This window comes from Nicotiana tabacum, chromosome 5 (assembly GCF_000715075.1).
Source record: "Nicotiana tabacum cultivar K326 chromosome 5, ASM71507v2, whole genome shotgun sequence".
Taxonomy (NCBI): Eukaryota; Viridiplantae; Streptophyta; class Magnoliopsida; order Solanales; family Solanaceae; genus Nicotiana; species Nicotiana tabacum.
In genome coordinates, this window is record NC_134084.1 from 150,209,639 (window position 1) to 150,217,582 (window position 7,944).

Consider the following 7,944-nt stretch of genomic DNA (forward strand, 5'->3'; position numbering starts at 1 on the left):
CCCATATGCAACTCAAAATAATCAGTAACATATTCATATTAAAAATCATGTGTAAATCATGCAAGTTATAAAAACACAAATTGCAATAAGATAACTACTCACAGTACTCGTACCGAAATACCAAATGCTTCACCTCGAGCAAATTCATACAAATTCCTCCAATCAATCTATAATTAGATAATATTGATCTCATGTTAATTTCCTTGTTTAGGCTAATTTATAGTAGCTAATTTAGAATACCCAACCCTCGAGGTTTCATATTTGACTCTTAATTCGCTGAATTATATTTACCTACATATGAGTAATTACTAATCTATCAACTCCAACATATTCATATATTTTATTAATCCAATTTCATAAATTTCTATTGATTCTTTAGGACGAAAATTCCCAATTGCGAGAATAAACTAGTGTAATTTCTATTACTCTGTAGATCTTCCGAGAATCGAAACTAAAATCTACCAAAAGAAGAAGCTCAAGCAATACCCGTAACACACAATTCGTGCTTAAGATTCTTCAACAGATTTCCAAAGATTAACAAAACTTATACATATCTTTCTTTGTTTCACTGACTTTTGCCAATCTCCTCATTTAACTCTAACCATTAAAATATATTCTCAAATTTGTGGAATACAGTACCTGAAGATTTGAACAAATAATGGCTAGAAGTGGCTTCTTTTGTGGCACCAAGCTTTTTTCCCAACTCACCTTCTGAATTTTTTTGTTTTTTTCCTTAACCCTTGACCCGTCAAAATCCCTTTTTGCTTCTGGCTTAGTTTTCGCAACAAATTTGATTTTTTGGCAAGAGAAAGGGGCTTCAGCCTTTTTCCTTTTTGTTTCTGTTAGCTAGCGTGGGGCTTTTCCCTATTTCATCTTATTTTGTAATTTTTTTTGTTGGTAAATTACTTAATTACCTTTTTTTTGTAATGAGTATTACACCGACATGCTCGTTTGCCATTTCTAGTGATATGCATAAGCTACAGTCAGCAACTTACATTACCCTGCCTAAAGATAAGCCTGAAAAGTTTGCCTTCATCTGTAAATGATGAGAACTGTAAAAAAGATCCATCATTTGGTTAAACTACAAGTCACTCACCAGGAGCACTTGCCAAATATTGCATTGGTAGTAACATAAGATTTAAAATGAACTACGATGTGATAAGCTGAAGCACATACAATTGAATACGTTTATGTTTTCGTAGTGACCAAATGTTGAACTTCGTGGCCAGAGGGGCATTTGCATCTATACCCGCTTTTTGTGTCACGTTTTAACTTGTGTCCGCTTTGCAAAAATAATTGCAAGCGTACCCGCTTTTTCACATAACTTCAGCATACATGACTGAAGTAGAAAAGACAATCACGCAAAACTTCAGCATTCTAGTAGCCGGGCCTGAAGTTCAGCTCTAGAGCTGAAGTTTTTGTTTTGTAACTGTCGAACTTCAGCTCTAGAGCTGAAGTTTTTGTTTGTAACTGGAGAACTTCAGCTGCTGAAGTTTTTGTTTGTAAGCTTCAGCTCTAAAGCTGAAGTTTTTGTTTTGTAACTGTCGAACTTCAGCTCTAGAGCTGAAGTTTTTGTTTGTAAGCTTCAGCTCTAGAGCTGAAGTTTTTGTTTGTAACTAGAGCTGAAGTTTTTGTTTGTAAGCTTCAGCTCTAGAGCTGAAGTTTTTGTTTTTTAACTATCGAACTTCAGCTCTAGAGCTGAAGTTTGTGTTTGTAACTGGCGAACTTCAGCTCTAGAACTGAAGTTTTTTCTGGAAAAATCAGCTTTTTATGTCATCGTCCGCTTTAAACGCAGCAACCTCATTTCGTCTAACTCACACTCAGCTTTGCTCAACCATATTTATTGCTAAGCAACTGATATTCCAAAATACATTATATAGTTCTATTATACATTCAGACAACACAATTTTTTTTTTCTGAACACAGAAACATATAATTCACATATATAAGGTTAGCTTTCTACTTGCTTCAATTGTGCTTCTGGCTATAGCAATAAGTTTCTCCACAAATTATGTTGGAAAAATCCCAAGTACTAGAGGCTCTTTCTAAAAATGATTATTAATTTCTTGAAAACGAAATCCTAGATAAAAACGTTATGTGAATACAAGTTATATACATAGCCGTAACAGGTTTCTTGCAGAAAAGGGAGAAGGAGAAGTTTGAGAAAGAAGAGGCGGGTATAACTTTGACGAGGAGAAAGGAGGCTGAAGTTGTTTAAAAAGTGGGTACAAGTTAAATGTTTTAAAAAAAATGCGTATAGGTTAAATGGGGGCGACCAATAGGGCGCCCCGTGCAATTTTTACGAAATTGAAAAGTAATGTGGATCCATTTAATGGCTTGGCCTTGTTTAATTGGGTCATGGATCTAGTTATCGGCCCACTTATCTCCTTAATGTGTTGGAGCCGGCAACTTACAATCCTTAATCGGATAAGCCTGCCCCTGGCTCGCGTCAATTGAATTGGGCCTGTATTGGCCCATTTGATATGCCTGCTACTAATGCAGCAGCACTTGGCTTAGGATTTCGTGGAAATAACACTAGGTAGCCACTTTTAAGTATGTTGTTTAAAATATATCCACAATTTATGATGTATTTAAAGATTAACCAATTAGCTCAAACTTTAGAACACTGCGGCCTAGAGTTTAAACATCAAAGTTCAAACTTCAAGACATCACATCCTAGAATTCGAGAATTATATCCAGAGGTTCAAATCTTATGTCCTGAATTTTAAATTAATAATTTAGATATTTAAGACACTTAGTCCTGAATTTCAAAATAGTAGCTCAAAAATTCAGGATACTAAGTCCTGAATTTTCAAATTCAGGATACTTAGCCCTAAAGTTTGGGTGAATTGTCTAATCTTTAAATACAATTGTAAATTATAGATATATTTTAAACAACGAGCTTAAAAGTGGCTACTGGTACACTTTGCCCCTGCATTTCCTCTACAAACACCATTGGGGCAAGTACACAAACAACCATTCTTAGGGCTGTTATTTCGGGATTAGCTAATACTTATTTTGTCCTGAAAATTTGAACTAAAAATCTTAATTTCAGGACAATTCAGGACATTTATGTCCTGAATTTGAACTTAAAAACTGAAATTCATGACACATTGGCTAATTCTTAAATAGCAGCCCTTTAGAGTGGCTACCTGGTGCCATTTCTACTTGTTGATTTTTATCCATCATGTTGTAAATATTACCACATAACTCTAATTTAGAGGTTATATACGGCCTAGGGATGGCAATGGGGCGGTGCGGGTGCGGGATGGTGCGGGTTTATACATATGCAGTGCGGGGCGGGGCGGGGCTGCGTGGGTCAACATAAAAACAAATTCAGTTTTTTGCGGGTGCGGTGCGGGTTAAGATCTAAATTTTTTGAATAAGCACAACTTTTCAGCTATCGATCACTAATATTCAACCAAGAGATATTTGTTTTCCAGTTTTGAACTTATAATTCCATTCTCCTACGAATTGGATCATTGTAGTCTCAAATTGATTTAGTTTTTAAAATTGATTCATAGTAGACGTCTATTCAGTTTATTGTAAATATGAATGCTTCTGCTAATTGCATCACTAATTGCATCACTGGGAAGAAGAGATGCTTGTTTTATATTTTATTTACTGCTCCAACGTCTCACTTTTAACTATATAGTTAATTTGTTTTAAGCTAAGTTCAGGTATATGATCTTATTACATTGTACAATCTGAATTGTATATTTGAATGACATACTAATAGCATTCAGTAGGGTTTATAGTTATTTCCTAGTTATGCGTATTCAAAATATGACTTGGTTTGCCACTGGATTCTGATAGAAACTTTTACATTAGCAATGACATATACAAACATAATTAAAAAGACAAAAAAAATAAAAAAATAGGAGAAAATGTTAAAGCTATAGGCTTAAAGTTTCTCTCTTTTCTCTTTCTCTCTCGGTGCATTTTAGTGTGAATTGCTAATATGCGCTCACCGGAATGGCGAGAGCACGAGGACGACCATCGAAGGCTACTAAGCTACTGATTGAGGAAGACAACAACTCAATGGAAGGAAGGGCTCTAGAAACGGTGAGATTGGTTACACCAAAACCTCTAGCAATTGGAGGTGATGGTACTGTTACATTGAACAAAGCAGGAGTCAAAGAGGCGAACATCATAATTGAAAGGAAATTGAGTGAGGAAACATCAGTACACAAAGGAAAGGATCATGCAATACCGAATTTGGAGATATGGCCAACCCTACCAGCTCGAAGTGGAGGAAGCAAAGCATCAGCAGGTACATGGACAACGCCGACTAACATGCAGAAGGTATCAAGCTCGGAAGGACCAACACAACAACAGATGCAAGCTGTAGATCTGAAATTGAAGTCTGCTCCAAGTGAAAACACCAATGGAACAGTAGCTCAAACTTGAGGTGCACAGAGGAAATTGCAGTTGGAATCTGACCAAAGCCAGCTAAGACATGGTCGATGCTGTTTGAGGAGAATAAATTAGCAAAAAGAGGTATAGATCTGAAGTTTATACTGCCTACTATTGTTGAGGGTGAGGTGATTATAGAACTGGTACAAGAGGATATTGATAGTGAAGTACATAAGTGAAAATATGCGGCAATAGTATATGTCATAGGTGGATCACCTTCAATTAGGGCTATGGAGAGATTTATAGCAGGACAAGGGGATTTCTCAATGAAACCAAAAGTATATTATCATAATGCTGGTTATTTTGTGATTAATTTTTCATGTTCGGAGGAGAGGGATATGGTGATGTATTCAGAACCACATATGCTTAACAATAGACCAATTATTATGAAGGCATGGACTGCTGAATTTGACTTTGATGCTGAGGTTTGAGGATAATTCCCATTTGGATCAAACCGCCTAACTTACCTCTATGTTGTTGGAGTGAAAGTGCATTGAGCAAAATTGGTAGTGGTTTCGGCCAGCTAATATATGCAGGTGCTTGTACTTCAAATACTGAGAGAATTTCATATGCAAGGCTATTGATAGAAGTTGATGTTACTAAGGAGTTACCAAATGTTATTAAAATGAAAGATCCAAAGGGAAGAATCATGGCGCAAGAGATATGGTATGACTGGAAACCTACATATTGTTTAAGATGTATGAAAATAGGACACAATTGTCAACAAAAGCAGACCAACACAGTAGGGGTAGAGAAGAAAATAGGACAACAACAACAGAAGACAACGGCAAAACAGAGAATAGAATGAAGGCCTATCAATAATGAAGCTGGATTACAAAGCCAGCATCAGCAGGAGGTACAAAGGAAAACTAATAAGTAACAAGTGAATAATGATAAAAGAGAAGGAAGTGGAGATGTATGGCAACAAGTTAAAAGTAAATCTGCAGCAAAAGGGCAAAAAACACAAGATGCTAGGAAATGCATTCTAGTTCTGAATGGTTTCAACAGCCTAGTGGAGACAGTATAAGAACAAATAACAAGAGGAATAGCTGAATGTAGTACAAGTAGAGGGGTGGAGGTGGAGAGGTTGGAACAAAACACTTTAGCAACATCAACATAATAGTCACATGGAATGTAAGGAGGTTCAATAAAGTGTTTAAGCACAAGGAGTTAAAGGTGTTTATGGGGGATAATAAAGTAGATGTGATAGCAATATGTGAGCATAGAGTAAAAGATACAAAAGCATATAAAATTATTGAGAAAATACTACCAGGATGGGAATGGAGTCATAATGTGTCAAATACATATAAAGGCAGAATCTGGGTAATATGGAATCCAAATGTGTTGCAGTATACAGTGGTAGAGAAACATTCCCAGGTTATACATGGCAGTGTGAAGATTCTGAAGACTAACAAGTATTTCTATTTTTCAGCAATCTATGGATTACATAGTGTGCAAGACAGAAAATCACTATGGGAGGTAATTAGGAACTTAACAGGGTAATGCATGAGACCTTGATTGCTGATGGGAGATTTTAACTCTATATTAGGGTTGATGAGAGAATGCATGGAAGTGAAGTTCAGGATAATGAAACAAAATATTTTAAATAAGTTATAGAAGATTGTAGTTTGGCAGAATTACCTACTGTCACACCTCCTTTTTGCGCGCCTCGTCCCGAAGGGTAAAAATGCGCGAGGGAGTTTTTCCAATTTAAGTGACAATATTCGAAATGGGATTATTTATTTAATTTAGAGTCGCCACTTGGGAAAGGTTTGGCTTTTGGTGTCCCAAGTCACCGGTTTATCTTGAATCCCAAACCGAGGAAATTTTCGACTTTTCCAAATGAAGTCTACGAACCAGAAATTCTAAGTAAGGAATTCTGTTGACCCGAGGGAAGGTGTTAGGCACCCTCGAATCCCGTGGTTCTAGCACGGTCGCTTAAATTGTTATAATGGCTAAATATCTGATTTAAATACATGTTATGACTTACGTGCTTTTATTAAGTTTAAACCGCTTTTATGATTATCATTTATTTTTTATAGAATTTCAACGTCGTGAAAATGCATCTTGAACCACGTCACAATCAATGCACCCGTGGTCGTCGACACATTTTGACTCTGTTGAGATTTGGATTTGGGTTACATCAATGTGCACCCGCGTTTAAGAAGGTTAAATTATTAAAGGTGCGCCTAAAGCAACTAGCGTATTGTTATTTTGGGAAAGCCGTAAAATTCGCTAAACGGCCTGTCCCGAATTCTAAGTATTTTAATATATACATTTAGAGGGCCCCGCAGCTTGTGCATTTTTGTTTGTCGAGGCTCGTCTCATTTTTATTTAAAAGGATAAACCTACAGTGACTATATTTTTCTATTAAGTTCATCTCTAAAATAAAAGAAAATCTCTTAATTAATTACATGCTAAAACGTAACTTATTAGTTATTAGTTTACGGCTAATGCGAATGGAAAATTGCGACCGAGTTTGTACAAAGAAAAACTGCTTTCACTCTATATTCTACTATTCAATAATACTAAAACGTGAGATTGACACACCATAATATCAAAACAGATTAACTATTCTTTGATTAATTTAAACTAACATTATTAGATGAAGAAGTTATACATATGTGACATCTTTACTCATTTAATCAATCAACTACATTTTTATACAAGAAAGGAAAATTATATTCAAACACAAATCTAAACAGGAGGGATTCAACAGGAACTAAGCCTGATTAATATTTCATTTCTCTTCAATCCGAGAGTATACAAATGTGTACCTGGAAATGGCAGTACAAGAACAAAAGAAGGGGAAGTCAGCAGCAATAATAACACAGCAACAACAGGTTCAGCAACACCGCAAACCAGTAATAACCAGTAGAATAACCCAACAACGGATTGAAAAAATCAGCAATACCAAAGTGCAATCACAGTCAAAGCAGAAGAGAGACGGATACAAGATGCAGTAGTTTACTGATTTTGAATAACACTCGAGAAAAGACAAACAGAATTTATTCAAGTAGAAGTTCAAGTTGTCCTTCTCTTCTTTAAAACTCTACCACACTTCTTCAAATTTTCAGAGAGTATTACTCTCAAAAAATATTTTCCCAAATAATAATCCTCTCCCTCTCTAAGTCTTTTTTAATCTTCAAGTTCTAGTCTAAGTTTTTTCTCTAAGTCTAGTTCTCTTTTAATGTCAATAAATGACTCTATATATAGCAAGACAAGTCTTCAATTCCCAACCCCAAATTATTCCTTAATGGCATGCTTTGTCCCACTTATTAATAATTTCTTTATTTTAAACTTTGTCCCCCATGCCTACATTAAATAAATACATCCACCACAACCCATTACAATTTGTCCCCCATGCTTACATAAACAAATGCAATATTCTCCTCCACTACATTATGTTTTGTCCCCCATTATGTTAAACAATTATATCACCCACACCCCATTATATTTTGTCCCCCATGCTTAACATAAAGAATCAAAATAATGTTCAATTACCAAACTACCCCTCCGACCTTATTG